Genomic DNA, 17,144 nt, shown 5'->3' on the forward strand with positions numbered 1-17,144 from the left:
AACGCCCAAATGTCATTTAGATGTTTCTGGAGTATAAAGCAAACACTGAAAACCAGTCATGCAGAGGCACCCGGGGGGGGGGGGGGGGGCTCAGCAGGTTAAGCGCCCGACTCTTGATTTCAGCTCAGGTCGTGAGCTCACGGTTCGTGGGTTGGAGGCCCGTGTTGGGCTCTGTGTTGATAGCAGCGTGGAACCTGCTTGGGATTCTCTCTCTCTCTCTCTCTCTCTCTCTCCCTCTGCCCCACTCACCTATCTCTGTCTGAAAATAAATAAATACACTTGAAAAGAATATATAAAAGAAAAACAAAAGAAGAAAATCAACCATGCATTTGAGTCTTCCTTGCTCTACTATTAACAAAAAACAAAAACAAAAACAGGGGCTCCTGGGTGGCTCGGTCGGTTGAGCGTCTGACTTCGGCTCAGGTCATGATCTCACAGTTTGTGGGTTCGAGCCCTGCATTGGGCTCTGTGCTGACAGCTCAGAGCCTGGAGCCTGCTTTGGATTCTGTGTCTCCCTCTCTCTGCCCCTCCCCTGCTCACACTGTCTCTCTCTCTTCCTCAAAAACAAATATTAAAAAAAAAAAAACAACAACTCAGTGCTGAGACAACACATCTGTGCTTTCTTCCCACCCGTGCACACTTCTAGCTTAGCACCCATCATGCTGGAAAGACAGGAGGACCTACATTCAGTCACTATGCTTTCCCTCTGCCCGCCCCCCTTCTGATTTGAAGGAGACAGGGCACCAGGTCAGGTTCTATGTCCTATCCCACAATTGTAACGGTCCCCCTCATTCATACAACGTTTGTCAACACCAATGAATGGACCCTTCTAGTGTCATAAATGGGATGAAAATAGAAGGTTACTAATGAACAGTGTGGTATTTATCTTCTGCCATAACTTTCTATCGGGCTAAAAACCTGGGTCCCTGCAACATTAGAGGCACAAGTATCTTTGAGAAGTAGAGGCAAGCCATCTTTATTCTCACGGCCTAAAAACATCTAGAACTTTGGCATGAAATCATTTCAAACATGGTGCCCCACGCTTAGTCAACTATAGGCTATTCAACTTGGGGAATTGTTTTTTGTAAACTGGAGAGTCAGACTCGCGGTGTGTCAGCCGCCCAAGTGCCAGTGTTTCGTGTGATTAAAACGCCAACAGGTCCTAAGTCATCATGCGGGGTCCTCATTTAATAGACTCTAGCTATCGAACTTAGGGAACCAGACACTGTCAAGTTCTGAGCTTAGAAATTAAAGCTAACTCCTGCTGCCGAAATGCCTTGTCTCATCATCAGAATGATTTCTAGGGCCTGCCTCACGTGGATGCCCCAAGAAATTCCCTTCAGCTTGGCCATATTAGGTAGGGGCTGTATTTCAAAGTCACCCCGCAAAAAGATCTCATCAGGCGTCGGGGCCCCAACGTCAGCGACCTGTGGTGCTGGGAGTTGTCTCAGCCAACCCCTCATCTGAATCCTGTCACCCTTTACGTGGGTAACATGAAACGTTGTAACCTCGGAGCGCCTGGGTGGCTCAGTGGGTTAAGCGTCCGACTCTTGATTTTAGCTCAGGTCATGATCTCACAGCTCACGGGTTCGATCCCCACGTCCGGCTCTGTGCTGATGGCTCAGAACCTGGAGCCTGCTTCCGATTCTGTGTCTCCCTCTCTCTCTGCCCCTCCCCCACTTGCAGTCTCTCTCTCTCTCTCTCTCTCTCTCTCTCTCTCTCTCGCAAAAAATAAATAAACATTAAAAAAATTGCTTACAAACTCCTAACTCCACTCTCCACCCCAGGCCAACCCAAGAAGCAAAACAGAATGGAGAGAAGGCTGGTTGAGAGGAGGCACATACGGGCAATATTTGAGAATACAGTGAAAATCAGCTGGTTCGATATGGTGGAAATAGAAACGTGTTTTCAGTATGTTAATAATATGTGGAGGAATGTATGGAGGAATGCTTTGGCTGCTTCTGTGGCTAGACCACCCATGCTGAACAGATCAATTCGTGTCAGAAAGCGCTGGCTTGGGTTTATTTATACCACGGCCGCGTCCCGTGTCGCACTTAGCAGACCCTTGCATCAACCTCTAGATTTGTTTTGTGGCCTTCAGTGGAGGCACCAGAAAAGCCCGGTCAGCAAATATTCGTAAGCAGTTAGGATTATTACAAGACACGATATAAGCACGTTATGGGATTCATTGGCGTGACACATGTTTAGTGTGTGCCCGTCCAGCATGTATGGGGCGCTGTGTCGACGGTGTTAGGATCGGGAAGCAGCAAAGGCATAATCTTGCCCTCGGGGAGCTGAGAGTCTAGAGTTTGATGCATTCTGTTTCCCGTGTCCCTCCCTTTGTGTTTCTAACCCTGTGAACTAGGCATGTAGCAAGCATTCGTTTTCCCAGAAAAACTCTCTTAGAGGTGAGATAAGGTGGTAAGGGAGATGAGAAAAGCAGGCAGAGATAGAAACGGGGAAGATACTGTTACAAGGAGGCAGCACACGTGTGTATATGCTGTGGCTCTCTCTTTGTTACGATATATCAGATATTATAATGGCAACTGGGAGAATGCTTACTTAAAAGAGATGTTCCACAGAAAACACTAACTAGCATATAGTAAGTGCTTTATAGATCGAGTTATTACTACTCCTGCTTCTTGTCATTAATGCATGGTAGGCATTCAAGAAAGGCTTGTTAAATGAGCGGGTAGGGGATTAAAGTAAGTGCTGGAACTTAAACCGATATACATAAACTGCGTCTAATATATATGCCTAAATGGAGAACCTTGTGTAGCCAGAGTAGGAGCAAGATACATTATAGTCTCTCAAAAATGATCAGAAATCTTACCTGAGCCACAAAGCCTTCAAAAGTGTTTCTCTGCCCCCACATCACCCTCCACTTAAAAAGAAATGACAGGGCAGCACCTGGGTGCCTCAGTGGGTTGAGCGTCCAACTTTGGCTCAGGTCACGATCTCGTGTTTTGTGAGGTCGGGCCCCACATCGGGCTGGCTGTTGTCAGCGCAGAGCCCGCTTTGGACCCTCTGTCCCCCCTCTCTCTGCCCCTCCCCCACGTGCAGTCTCTCAAAAATATTTAAAAAAGAAGAAGAAGAAACGCCAGCAACATCTCTGTGGTGCTGCTGGCGGGAAGAGCCACGGGGATATTAGGTCTTTCGTTTTGCTCTGGAGAGGAGAGGTGGTAACAGGGGAGGGGCCAGACAGGAATGAAGTGATGATGGTGGTAATGGAGGCCAAGGCGGTGAGAGGCAGGTGGGGGCCAGGACCAGCAGGAGAGTGTGAGCGTTTGAAGACAGTGCTAACAAGCGGACACCTCGGCGGCTTCCCTGGAATGTTCCCTGATGCCAACTCTGCCCTTTTTCTGAGATACCAAGCCGAAAACCAGCTTCTTGCTCTGGGAGCCTAAAGCTCCAGGTGGTTACAAATGGTTCCTCAGAGCCCGGCCTCCAATGACATCCACTCAGGAGAACTTGCTACTCTGTTTCTCCAAGATCACGGCTGATTCATAGGGGGGTTAGGCAAGAACGACCTCCGTCGTCGTCTCCAGTTTCTGCTCTGGTTCCGCAGAGCACGAGGTGCTACAGATGGTCATTAACGGGGCTGGTTCGGGTCAAGGAATCCGTGGAATCTTCTGGAGTCACTCAACATTCACCGGGTGATGATGCTGGGTGTGGAACTGTTCCCTCGAGGCTTGGGTGCACACAGTGAAACCCTCCCGTGGATGACTCCTGGGAGTGCAGAAACACTGACCATTTAGGACTAGGAGATCCTGACTCGAGGTTGGCCCCACAGAAAAATCAAATCTAATGATTCACGTAATGAGCTCAAACCAGGCAACCAAATGACATGAAGTCTGATGTGAAGACAGCTGGGGGAACGTGGGAGGAGGAGAAGTTTGGAAAGAGAGAGGACAGTGGAAACTTCTAGGAGTGAATTTATTACTGAACATTTTTTTTTAAATATGCAGGTTGAAGTTGAGAGTCATTTTGTTTATACCCTAAATGCTGCAATGTCTTTTTCCTTAATTTGTTTATACAAGTTTTAGGGGCCAGTTACATTTTTAGCATACAATCTACTTTTATTCCCAAGAGCTGTCCCTAAGACAATCCATCAGATACCTCCTCAAAGCCCTGGAAGAGGGGATAAAAGGCATATTTTAAAAGGTGGGTGTGTATGTGCAAAATATGTTTGTTTTACAGAGATCTTAAATGCTGTAGAAATAATTAGCCATGTGCACGAACCAAAATAATTAATACCAAATGGCACAATATCCTTTCTGAGTCCTGTTTCAAAACAGAACTGAATGAAACATTGAGTTCTGTCTTCTTTCTTTGTCTTCTCCGCAGCCCCCCCCCCACCTCCATTACTCTAGATTTTATAATAATCAGTATTCCCTTCTTGGCTCTGAATTTAATGTCCCTATATAAAGCCATCCTCCTAACTATTCCTCTTGCCCTTTAGAAGCTTCTTGTCTTTGGATATGGCATTACTTGCTTCCCACAGGGGCCCAGAAATACTAGCTACTGAGCCCTTCCATTGCCTACAGTAAGTTAAATGCATGTTGTACCCGAAGAAGCCGCTAGTCTGGGAGTCATTTACCTAGAGTCGGCAAAGATGTTCTCACCTGCTGGATTCAGGCTTCGTGTCTTGATGTGTCATTCCATAACCAATGGACGGGGCTATTCTAGAATCTAGAATGTAGGTAAGGATGTGTTGGGATGGTGGAGACAGACATCTAATTGTGTGTGTGTGTGTGGCCCCCACTGTACCTTTTCAGATATAAACTTGCTAGAGTGGCTCCCTAATCATGATCTGCATCATCTCTCATCAAGTAGGTTACCATCAGCAGAGTTGAGATTGGGCAAAGGGTTCCCAGGAGCGAGCCCTGGGCTTAAAACCAGTTGAAGAGAGAGCAAACCGCAGGCACCATGTTTTCCAAGAGGTTTACTTCCCTTAAATTGAAACATAACCGTGTTTTCCTGGCTTTCAGGGCACTTGTACAAAGCCCATCTTCTTATTCAAGCATCGGCTTGATGATGCGGGAGGCTCCAGCCAGTGTAATCCCAAGCGTGAGATTTTCAAATGCTGAGTCTTACTCAAGCACATAATTTTCCGTTGACATATGTAACTTTAAAATAGGATAATCAATAATGCAAATTTAGCCACTGAATCTAGGGGCTGGAAAACACATTTCCACTTGGTGTATCCATTCTCCTACTTTAAAGTAAGACTATAAACTGTTCTCTTTGAAGTCATCTGTGTCCACACAGCTTAATCCAGGGGTCATTAACTCACATTCTGGGTTAGTATCTTTTAGAAGCTAACCAGTGCTTATAATGTTCAGCATGGGTTAAGAACCCCTTGGCTAATCCAGTGGACTTTCTTAGGCCATGTCTTTCTAGTTTCTCTGCGACATTTAACATAGTTGATGGCCTTGGGCGCCTGGGTGGTTCAGTCGGTTGAGCATCCGACTTCGGCTCAGGTCATGATCTCACAGTTTGTGAGTTTGAGCCCAGCGTCAGGGCTAGCTGCTGTCCGCACAGAGCCCACTTTGGATCCTCTGTCTCTGCCCCTACCCTGCTCACACTCTCTCAAAAAAATATGTATATAGATAGATAGATAGATGATGGCCTTAGTTTTGTTCCACCTTCTTGACTGTTTTTCCTCTCTTTAACCAAAGTTAGGTGTTTTCCCTTCCTTTTCTCTGCTCTCCCTGCCTCAACTTCCCTCCTGGGACACTGGCATGAAGTGTTGGTCTCCTTAGCTGCTCCCCATCCCCCTGGATGAGTGCTATCTGTTTGTCTTAGAGCCTTGTAAATCGGAATGAGTCTTAAATTGATTACCTTCCCCTCCTCCAGAATAATATCCTTTTCATTTTATTCATCTGATAATGCTTGTGCCTTTCATATTCCCCTTTGAGCACCCTCTTCCTATGGCTTCAATTCAGCTTCTTCCAGGAACTCACTGAGCCCTGCCAATCCTTACGCTCTTTTCCATACTTGCCATAGCTACGTTAGTCAAGACCCTAGGAGCCTACAGTGACTTGGCCATAGGCTTCTGGGTAGTGAGACAGGTGCAAAGTACCTTCTGCGTAGAGTGAAAGGCGCGATAAAGTAGGAGTTGGAGACATGGAACTCTAGTCTTGATTCTCCCTTGAATTAAAACACACTCTAAAGCTGTTTGACCTTAATAATAGGCACTATCTCTCCGGGCCTCGGTTTTGCCACCTATAAAGTAAGAGGTTTATAAATGGAGTAACTTACCAAAGAGAAGCCTGTGTGGAATTTGTATGAATTCCTTAGAGATCTGGGTTTCTTGGCCGTATGCTGATACCAGCATTTGAAATGCTGACGAAAATGATAAAAGGGGATGGTGTTACATCCTGTTTTACTGTCACACGTAACCCTCCGTATTGGTTATTCCGTGATTCCTGTTCTTGCAATCTGGACCTCCGGAACAGCAACACCAAATACAGGAGGGGCTTGGGGTTTTTATGTGTTTCCTGAATACAGTCCAAATTTTGTTTGCTCAAGATTGATCTTCCTAAAAATGTTTGACAAATGCCTAATTTGAAAATTAGCTTATTGTCTTTGAGCTGCCATTTCAAAGAGAAATCTGGTCCTAAAGAAGTTTAACTCTGTTACTGTGCTGGGATTTTTATTTTATTAGAGAAAAATTTTTTTAATGTTTATTTGAGAGAGAGGGCACACAAATATGCACATACACACATACACACACACACACACACACGCAAGTCGGGGAGGGGCAGTGAGAGAGAGGGAGAATCCTAAGCAGGCTCTGCACTATCCGAGCAGAGCCCGATGAGGGGCTTGAACTCACGAACCGTGAGATAATGACCTGAGCTGAAATTAAGAGGTGGATGCTCAACTGACTGAGCCACCCAGGCTCCTCCCCAGAGGAGAAGGCTCCTTCTAGGATTTTAAGAAAAACCCAGATAACCCAGAGTTATGCATACAAGACATGCTTCCCTGCAAGGAATTTCCAGCAACTTTCCTGGCATCATCTCATTTATCCTTATGATATTTATTTATTTATTTATTTATTTATTTGTTTGTTTGTTTCAGGAGAGGTCACACTGTTCTTGGCAGTTTACAAGATGAGTAACTGAGGTCTTGTAATTTAAGTCACCTCTCTGCCAGTTTTCTGCCAAGGAAAATTGAAAAACACTATGGAGAAAAATGCTCACAATTATTTGAGCCCCGACTACAGATTTTGAAAAATGTATTCATCTAACGGCAAAGTACGTTACTATTCCCAGAACATTGCCAACAGCAAAGAGATTATGCTCAGAATCAAATACAGCCCTGTTTTCATTTCACCTCTGCTTTGAAACTCAGTGAGAGAGAACAGTGGAGCCGTTTTCCAGCGAAGGTCAAATTAGGTCAGAAAAACTTTTTACGTGGAGCCTTCCAAGTCATGGGATGAGCAGGGCAGAGGTAGAGAATCCATGACTTGTGCGCCTGCTTGGTTCCTTATTCTTCTGTCCAAAGAGTGTTGGATGTATTTTGCACACTGTGGGCAGGAAATGTAGGTGGGAGAAGGGAGTCACTCCTTGGATGCTTCCCCTGCGTCCAGATAAGAAATCCAAGTAGGGGTGCCTGGCAGGGTCAGTCCATTAAGCGTCCGACTTGATTTCGGCTCAGGTCATGATCTCACGGTTCGTGGGTTCAAGCTGGGCTCTGTGCTGACAGCTCGGATCCTGGAGCCTGCTTCAGATTCTGTGTCTCCCTCTCTCTCTCTCTGCTTCCCTGCTCATGTGCTCTCTCTCTCTCTGAAAAAATAAACATTAAAAAATTAAAAATAAAACAATAAACCCAGGTATTCGCTTATTCGCATCCAAGTCACATGATGTAAGCAACAGGTGCATTCGAGGCAGCGCGCCTAAGTGACTTCTTTCAGTGTATATGTGAGTTCGAGCTCTCAGGAGGAGAAATGGAGAGTGATTCCAGGCAAGGAGTGAGCCCCATCAATGGCACACCCAGAGTAAGCCCTCAATCTGCTATTTTTAAGAAGTGGCATTTGGAGCTGGGGGTGTGTGTGGTGTTTGGAGAACACGGCGGGGGGGTGGAGGGTGCAGCTCAAGTTGCCAGTCTGAAGGATGGTGAGGATTCGTGGAGCAGGAAGGGAAAAGTCATGCCTTGCGCCTGGATGAGGCTTCCTCTTCCCCGCCGAGCTCATCCACCAGGGCCGAAGCTGCTCTTTTTTGTTTCTTAACTTAGAAGAGCCCGCTAGGAAGGCGGCAGATGAGTCACCTGTCTCCAAGAGTAGGTGTTCTCAGCACTGGGGAAAATGGAAGATGGCAGGCAGTTGCCACAGCAGTTTTCCCTAAGGTTGAATTACCGTGACTTCGCGCCCCTGACTGAGGTGCTCCGTGCACGAGGTCGTGGACATGTAGTGGCATCCGTGGGCAGCAGAGTGGACTGCATCCTGCTCTCAGCAAACCGGATCCGTCCAAAGGAAAAGGCCCTGGACGTTCCTTTTATTTATTTATTTTTTCTATTTCGTTTGCAGCGAGTTTTTTTCTTTTTAATGTTTATTTATTTTTGAGACAGAGAGAGACAGAGCATGAACAGGGGAGGGCCAGAGAGAGAGGGAGACACAGAATCTGAAGCAGGCTCCAGGCTCTGAGCTGTCAGCACAGAGCCCAACGCGGGGCTTGAACCCACGAACTGGGAGATCATGACCTGAGCTGAAGTCAGACGCTCAACCGACTGAGCCACCCAGGCACCCCATTGTTTGCAGCGAGTTTAAAGGCAGTTGAACACTGTCTGTAACGGAAGTCTTCGCTGTTAAAATAAATACCTGTTCTTATCGAGGGAGGGAGAAGAAAGGGCAAGATTCGCACAGCAGGATTTGGAGGCTCAGGGTTTGCTGGTGACCGGGCCTCCGATTACATTCTAGTCTGTGCTTCTGACCGGAAGCTGGAACGTGGCACCTGGTCCGCAGGAATTCCTGCCCATCGGAGAAGCCAGAGCCCTGGCTCTTACGTGGAGTAGTCCTTGTTCCTGTCACAAATTGGGGAAAGAGCCCGTGTGGCATCAGGCACCAACCAGGCTTTCCTCCTGATCTAGATGCTGACCTCTGAGCAACTCAGGGCTCTTTTCTGAACTCTGCCCCCTTCTCCCCCCAGTCATAAGAAATTAAGTTCTCCTCTAAACATCACACACACACACACACACACACACACACACACGCACATACACACGCACACACACACTAGCTCTTGCTCTCTAAGGAAAGCAAAGTTCAAGGAAAGCAAAGCCCATACAGGTCAACAAATAGGATTGGAGCTCAGTACGTTTATAGGCTGGCCTGGAACTCACTATTTCATTCGTGTTTTTCTCTAGTTGGAACACTTCTATGCTTTAAAACCAAAGCGTCCCTGGCTGTATTGTGGGGTGCCTACCACACGTCAGGCACTGTCCTAGACACTAGGGAGGGGGCGCTATGTACATGAACGTGTGCGTCCCTCAGGGATCTTAGAGTCTGATGCAGTGATTCTCAGTCTTAGCCGAGATTCCGTGTGCCTGGTTCCCGTCCCCCCCTAGGCCTTAGGACATGTTGGTTTGGGTGGAGCCTGACTAGCAGGACTGTTGAAAATCTCCCCAGGTGATTCTGACAAGCTGCCAAGGTTAAGAACCATGTGTACCCATGTGTAGGAGGTACCCAAACTTAGCTGCTAATCAGAATCACCAGGGGAGTTTTTAAAAATATAGATTCCTGGGGCCCAGCCCAGATCAGCTACATCTGGGAAAACTACAGAGGTGTATTTGTGTAAGGTCACCAGAGTTTCTGATGATCAACTCAGAGAAACTTCACTGTCCTGTTCTCGTGCACAGTGGTGATCTAGAAATGTCATGGCTTTATGAGGGAGCTTATAAGTCCATGCATTTAATGAAAATTTCATCGTGCACGCTGTCCTTGAGGGAAGTTTCAAATCAGCCGTGAAACAGGAAACAAAACCCACCCGTCTAACACATTACTCATGCCCAGCTGTTCAAGGTTTGTGCACGCCTCCCCAGTTGGTCCCTTCTGGTGCCCAGTGGAGAGCTTTGTGGGAAGTTCTCAGAGGCTAACCATGTGTCTGTCTTACTATATGTTTATGACGGGTTCGTGGAATCGTTTACCTTGGAAATGCCACTGATCGATTCGGTCACTGCCTGTTCCTGGTTTTTACCACCCCTCCCCCATCCCATGAGTTAACCAGAGCAAAATGGAAGCAAACTAGAGATTTTTTTGAAACTATAGAAAAGGGAAGGATCCCAATTTTTTTAACGTTTATTTATTTTTGAGAGAGAGAGTGAGAGCTGGGGAGAAGCAGAGAGGGTGGGACAGAGGAAGTGGGCTCTGTGCTTGACAACAAAGAGCTCGATGTGGGGCTCATACTCACAAACCATGAGATCACGACCTGAGCCAAAGTTGGACGTTTAACTGACTGAGCCTCCCAGGTGCCCCAAGATCCCAAATGTTGAGACATGTGCTTATGAAAGTTTTTTTATAATATAAAATAGTTTTATAGTATAAAATATAGTTTTTTATAATATAAAATAGTTTTATAGTATAAAATACAGTTTTTTATAATATAAAATAGTTTTATAGTATATGTTATATATAAAATATAATATATATCTTTCATATCGTATATGAATATATATGATATTTGTGTCACATATTTTTATATCCCATGTGCAATACATTATATATAAAATGTCTATTTTTGTATTGTATATAATATATACTATATTTCACATATAATACATACATACATATTTTGTGTATGTATTTTACACATTTTTATAGGGAAAGCCTAACCTGTTTTAATAAATTATCTCACACTGAACTAAAGGCTTTTCCTTGCGTTTCCCCACCAAAGGTATAGTCTGTAAAAGAGCAGGAGTGGGGTGGCCCTCGGCACACATCTGAAGCTCCGTAGTTTATGTCACGAAACCAGGGGGTGCTGATGGGTCCACACTGAAACACAGAAGGGAGGCCCAGGTTGACGTCACTCTGTTGGAATTACGTTATAAGGAACACTTATCGATCCCGCATATTAAAGAATGAAGCAGAACTTCTAAAATATCAATCAGGAAGGGGCGCCTGGGTGGCTCAGTCTGTTGAGCATCCGACTTCGGCTCAGGTCATGATCTCACAGTTCTTGAGTTCAAGCCCCACGTCGGGCTCTGTGCTGACAGCTCGGGGCCTGGAGCCTGCTTCGGATTCTGTGTCTCCCTCTCTCTGCCCCTAACCCACGCGCCTTCTGTCTCTGTCTCTCTCAAAAATAAATAAACATTAAAACATTTTTTTTAAATATCAATCAGGAAAAACAGATTTGTTAGAAGAAGAGTAACAGAAGTCAAAATGGACACACATGGAGGCAGAATTATCAGAGCACGCAGACCGTTTCCTTCACCTTGTAACTATAAAGGAAAAAAGAACCGATGTTGATGTAGGAAACATTTCTTAGCCAATACGTATGTCATGCACAGTCTGTGCTTACACACTGTACGAAGTGCTTAATCCGTAGTACCTCACTTAATGCTCACCCTAATTCTGCAGGATAGGTCCGTTTACCCCCATTTTTTAAGTTTATTTATTTGTTTTAAGAGGCGGGAGGGGAAGAGAGAGGGAGAGAGAGAGAATCCCAAGCAGGCTCCACACTGTCCGAGCAGAGCCCAACGTGGGGCTTGATCCCACGAACCAGGAGATGTGACCTGAGCCGAAATCAAGAGTCGGGCAGTTAACCAACTGAGCCACCCAAGCGTTCCGTTTATCCCCATTTTAAGATGAGGAAGTAGAGGCTTGGCTTATGTAACTTGCTGTGACTCAAAGCCCCCGCCCTGAGCAGAGGCACTCCTATCAAGTATGACATAGGGGACGTCCCGAAGCCACGAGCAAAGCCTAGCTCTTTCTCTGGGCAAGGCCAGGTTCCTTACTGCACCGTGGGTACGGAAAGAAGTGGGAGGTGCCAGGCTTTTATGCCCAGTGGCTGCGATATTTTGAAGAAAGGCTGGCAAACTTAGGGGAGTCGGTGAACCTAGGAGTTAAGTGGCAGGGAGGCACCAAAAGTGAGGATCTGTTCTTATGCCTGGGGAAATGGGGCGAAACCACTGGACCAATATGGAACCAGAATGGACGCTGGTTTGAGAGGCGTGATAGGGAAAGTTAGAGCATCCACGTGGAAATTCACTACGGGCAGTCAAAGGTTTGCAACTCAAGTTCATATAAGAAAACATATTCGGATTTTTTTTGTGTGATAAACATTGTACTTTCTCACGTGCGTTGTCCTGCTTCATCTCACAGCGATCTTTTGAAATCATTATTGTTTCTGTGTTGCAGATGAGGAAACGGAGGCTCAGGGAGATTATCTTCCGAGGCCACAGTATTCATAAGGAAAACAAACTCTCTTGTTAACAGGGCATGGACTGACTTTGTTGCGTTTCATTTGTTCATTAAACATTTTATTGCCTGTTTAGATTATAGTCCTCCTATGCTGCCAGCTTTCCTATTAGGGCCTTAACTAAAATAGCCAGCCATTGTGTGTGTGTGTGTGTGTGTGTGTGTGTGTGTGTGTGCATTTGTAATGTGACCGAGATTCTGGTGAGGAGATGGGTGTTCTAAAGAGGTTAAATAGGAAAGAGATTGATTTCATTAGTACTGAGTCATTGTGCCTAAAGAGTGTCCTGTGCTCTGTGTTCAAAGAAGCCCCAAAGCTTCTATTTATACTGCAGGAATAAAAGGCAAATAAGACACACCAGCCCAAATTTAAAACATGAGTGCATTTGGATTTTATTTTGGAATGTCGATGTCATTGACCATTTGTTTTGCAGACAAGGCTTTGGTCCAGTTAAGGAGGAAAACTTATCAGGGCACCAGCAGGGATTATTTCCTAGAAGACAATTTTAGAGAGTTAGTAAACTTTCTGAAACGCTCAGACTTGAAATCCCTCGTTAACGGAGGTGAGGCAAGACACCTTTTAATTAGAGATGGTTTTACCTAACATCTTTGCCGGAATCGACGGGTGCATGTGATTCACAAAGTAACCGGGGAAAGAGCTCAAGAGAGGAAAGTAGTTTTGTAATACGCATGAAAATGTGACCTGAGTGAAGGAGGCCCTTCTCAAGAGATAATCGTAACATCAACAGCCAACATTTATAGTTCTTGCGACATGTCAGGCCCTGAATTAGGTTCTTTCCGTGGGTGAACTCACAGCAAGCCTATGAGGTGAATGTTGGTATTATTCCCACCTTAGAGATGGAGGGACAGAAACACAGCTGGTGGGTAATGGAATCAGAATTATAAGTGTGGCAGTTAGGATCCCACGCCTGTGCCCTCAAGTCCCCAGGAGGAGGTCATCTGATGCTGGAAAGCTGGGCATTGCTAGAGGTAACTTATTTCGAGATACTCCAGCCCGTCGGCTAAGAACTGACCACATGCCCCCCACGCACTTCCATAATAACTCTGCGAGATAGGGTTTATTATTATCTCCATGTTCTTAAAGAGGAAATCAAAGCTTAGAAAGCTGAACAGCTCCCCTAAAGTCACCAATGACCAAATGTCAAAAGCCGGAAGTCGAGCCTAGATCTGTGCGACGCCACGGTCCCACCACGTGTTATGATGGCCCGGCAAGGACAACTAGAAACCATCATAGGATAGGCAGAGCATTTCTTCTCTTTGACCAGCTTTTCGTCGTAACGTCTCCTTGGCCGCACGTCCAAGATGTACCGCGGAGAAGGGCGACTCCCTCGTTCCCAGGCCCTAAGTTAAATAAAAGAACCTAACACTGCCCCTGACCTCTTCCTGCCAAATGCCGTCGATTTGACGCTGGGCCTCGCTTTAGAGGGCGCTGGCATCCTTCCGGGGAGAGCGTAAAAAACTGTTATTGAATGAATACCTGATTAAGTTCATGACGCTGAGCCAGGGGGAGGAGGAGGAGTTTGGCAGCTGAATTCTGTAGGGTTTCTGGCATTTCATTCAGCATCTGCACTGCTCCACCAGCTTCGTGCTGGCCGCACGGGAGCCCCAGGAGAGGCCGCAGTAATTATTCAGCTTTGGGATTGAAAACAGCTGCAGGTAGCCAGTCAGCCCATGGTGCATTTTGCTGGTCACTGGACGCGACTCGGACATGTGGGGCCCCACTCTTCAGCCTCACTCTGAGATAAAGGAAGGGAGAAAGTGGGTTTCTCGCTCGCTCTGCTTTTTTTCAAAATGAACAATTCATCTTTGGAGGGTCAGAACCCAGCCACCCATTCACGGAGCGTGAGTCATACCCCTCATTTTAAAACAAACATTTTGTTTCAGAGAAAATTCTTATCTTGGCTGATTTACAGCTTGTCTCCCTGTCCTTCCTCTGCTTGCTTTAGGCTGGTTTCAATAAAATGGTTGTCTTTGTAAATACGTATGCCTTCCAGTAAATCCGAAGACTACCAGAAGCATTTCCTTGGAATTGATGGTAGGGCAATCTGGACATAGTTTTGGATAATTGGATGTGGATTTTCAGAGGCCTTCTCATCTAGCACACGTCTTTAACGACATCTCACATGGCGTCCTTGTACTTCCTGCCACAGGAAGGATCGGAGGTTAATAATCTCACATGAGAATTTGTGTTTGCAATGGAATCTCTGAGTGCAGATGCTTTTCAAATGCACAGTATTTTATGTTCTCTGTCATGAGTTCAATTTTTGATCCAACACTGTGTCTTACATCCGAAAACCTAGGAGAAAAGATCCGGAAACGTTTTGCCTCTTGGTAGCCAACTTGTAAGAAAGACCAAACAGCGGTAGACTGACAGAGCGTGTGAACGATGAACCAACCAAGACAGGACAGCAACCCTAGAATGTCGAGGGTATGAAATTGCAGTCTGTGCCCAGCACGGGGCCGGCAGGGGGGAGGTTTGCAGTGTAACGAGGAGGACGCATGAAAACAAGTTTAAAAGTGCAGTGAGTGCCCCAGAGTAAGACTATGGTAGTTATGGGGCGCCCGGGTGGCTCAGTCGGTTAAGCCTCTAACTCCTGATTTCGGCTCAGGTCTTGATCTCATGGTTCATGGATTCAAGCACCTCACTGGGCTATGTGCTGACAGTGCAGAGCCTGCTTGGGATTCTCTGTCTCTCCCCGTCTCTCTGCCCCTCCTTTGCTCCCACACACACTCTCTCTCTCTCTCAAAATAAATGACCTTAAAAAAAAAGACTGCAATAGTTAGGGTTCGTGAGATCGAGCCCCAACTTGGGCTCTGCACTGACAGTACGGAGCCTGCTTGGGATTCTCCCTCTCCCTCTCCCTTGCTCTCTCGCTTCCACTCTCTCTGCCCCTCCCTTGCTCACACGCACACACACACACACACACACACACACACACACTCACACTCTCTCTCAAAATAAGTAAATAAACTTAAAAAATAAAGAGACTGTGGTAGTTCCATAAGTATTGGTAAGCCTTAGAGAAGAAGATGGACAAGACCGCGGTGTGGTCTTACGTGGCTTTGCTGAGATTTCAGGAATGTTTACCGAAGAAAGTCACAGGGTGTCTGCAATGGTCAAAGGCGTGGAGGGGTGGCCAGTGGCAGCCTAGGGGCCCACCGGGGAGGTAGCCAAGCAGACAGCTGTCGGACCGCGTGTTTCTGGTAAAACAGGGCAGCACGTACAAGGACACTAAGGAGAGGCACAGGTTACGGGCTGGGGGTGGGAAGAACCTACAGTAAGTGATGTGTAAAGAGACACGTGAAAGATAACGGAGGACAGTGGTTCTCGAAGTATGGTTCCCAGGCCGCTGGCATCTGGGCCGTCTGGGCACTCGCGATGTGGGCACCACCGGATTAGGAGACAGCCAGCAGGGCGCCCTGTGGAGGGGTAGTGGCTGGCGTGGGAGCAGCTCCGAGCAGAAGGAGGACGCATCCCCAAAGGCCTGGAGCCAGGCAAGTTTGAGGGTTGGAACGGGACGCAGCTGCGCCCGCTCGCGTACGTATTATCCGCCGCGCTTTTGCGCTACAGCAAAGGGTCGAGTTGTGCCAGAGACCGCATGGCCCACAGAGCTGAAAATATTTACTCAGTGGCCCTTCACCACGGCTCGGTGTCCCTGATGCAGAGGGTGGGGCTGACATACCCGGGCGATAAAGTACAGGGGGGACGTAGGGGGTGGGGATGCCAGCCGGCCCGCCGTCCTGAGTCAGCAATGGCAGGGTAGGGAGCTCGGGGGGCGATGCCCCCCGAAATTGATGCTCCTTAACTTTTTCTCACTCATAGTTGCCGTTGGGGCTGTGGAAAAGTGCATTACCACGTGGAGGGCTTTGAAAGAGGCCCTGACGTCCGGCCAGGGAAAGCAGGCTGCCTCTAGAAGGTATTTTTGCCAGCCGTGGGCCTCCAGGCAGCACTAGGGGGCAGGGGCCCTGCCAAGTTGAAAAACGAAACTGCGCTTGAAGCTTCAGACATTTTAAGACCGTGACTTGTAATTTTGAAAAATTCCCTTTTATTGTGATAAAATATACATGACATAAAATCCCCCATTTTAACCACTTCTAAGCATTTCGGCGACACGAGGCACGTTCGCGTTTTCAAGCAACCGTCACCGCTCTGCGTCTCCAGAACTTTGTCGTCATCCCGGACCAACTCTGTATGCATGCGGAACAGTAGCTCCCCTCCCCTTCTCCCACCCCGGTAACCTCAGTTCTACTTTCCGTCGCTGTGAATGTGCCCGTTCTAAGTCCCTCCTATAAGGAGAATTATACACTATCTGCCCTTCTGCATCAGGCTTCTTTCGCTGAGCACGGTGGCTCCAGATCCACCCATCTCGTAGCACGGATCAGAATTAGGGAATTTGAAGCCTGAGTAAGAAATCGTCCGTTGTACGGCCAGGCCACATTTTGTGTCTCCGCGTCTCTGTGGATGGACATTCTAGACATCTCTACCTTTTGTCTACTGGGAAGGATGCCGCTATGCACGCTGGCATAAAGCATCATTCGAGTCTCCGCTCTCAGTTCCTTTGGGTGTGCGCCTCCAAGTAGACTTGCTGGGTCACATGATGATTCTACATTTAACTTCGCGAGGAACCACCGGAGTTTTCCACAGCAGCCGCACCACGTTACAGGCAGTCCCACCAGCGAGGCACGAGGGTCCCGGTTTCTCCGTGTC

General features: G+C 47.0%; 1 protein-coding gene across 18 annotated transcripts in view; it reads left to right on the top strand.

Moving 5' to 3' along the window:
• The window catches only part of ATXN1 (ataxin 1), a 415,607-nt gene that overhangs the window by 365,638 nt on the left and 32,825 nt on the right, over positions 1-17,144 (top strand). The gene's annotated exons all lie outside the window — the stretch shown is intronic.

The sequence above is a fragment of the Felis catus genome, chromosome B2 (assembly GCF_018350175.1).
Source record: "Felis catus isolate Fca126 chromosome B2, F.catus_Fca126_mat1.0, whole genome shotgun sequence".
Classification (NCBI taxonomy): Eukaryota; Metazoa; Chordata; class Mammalia; order Carnivora; family Felidae; genus Felis; species Felis catus.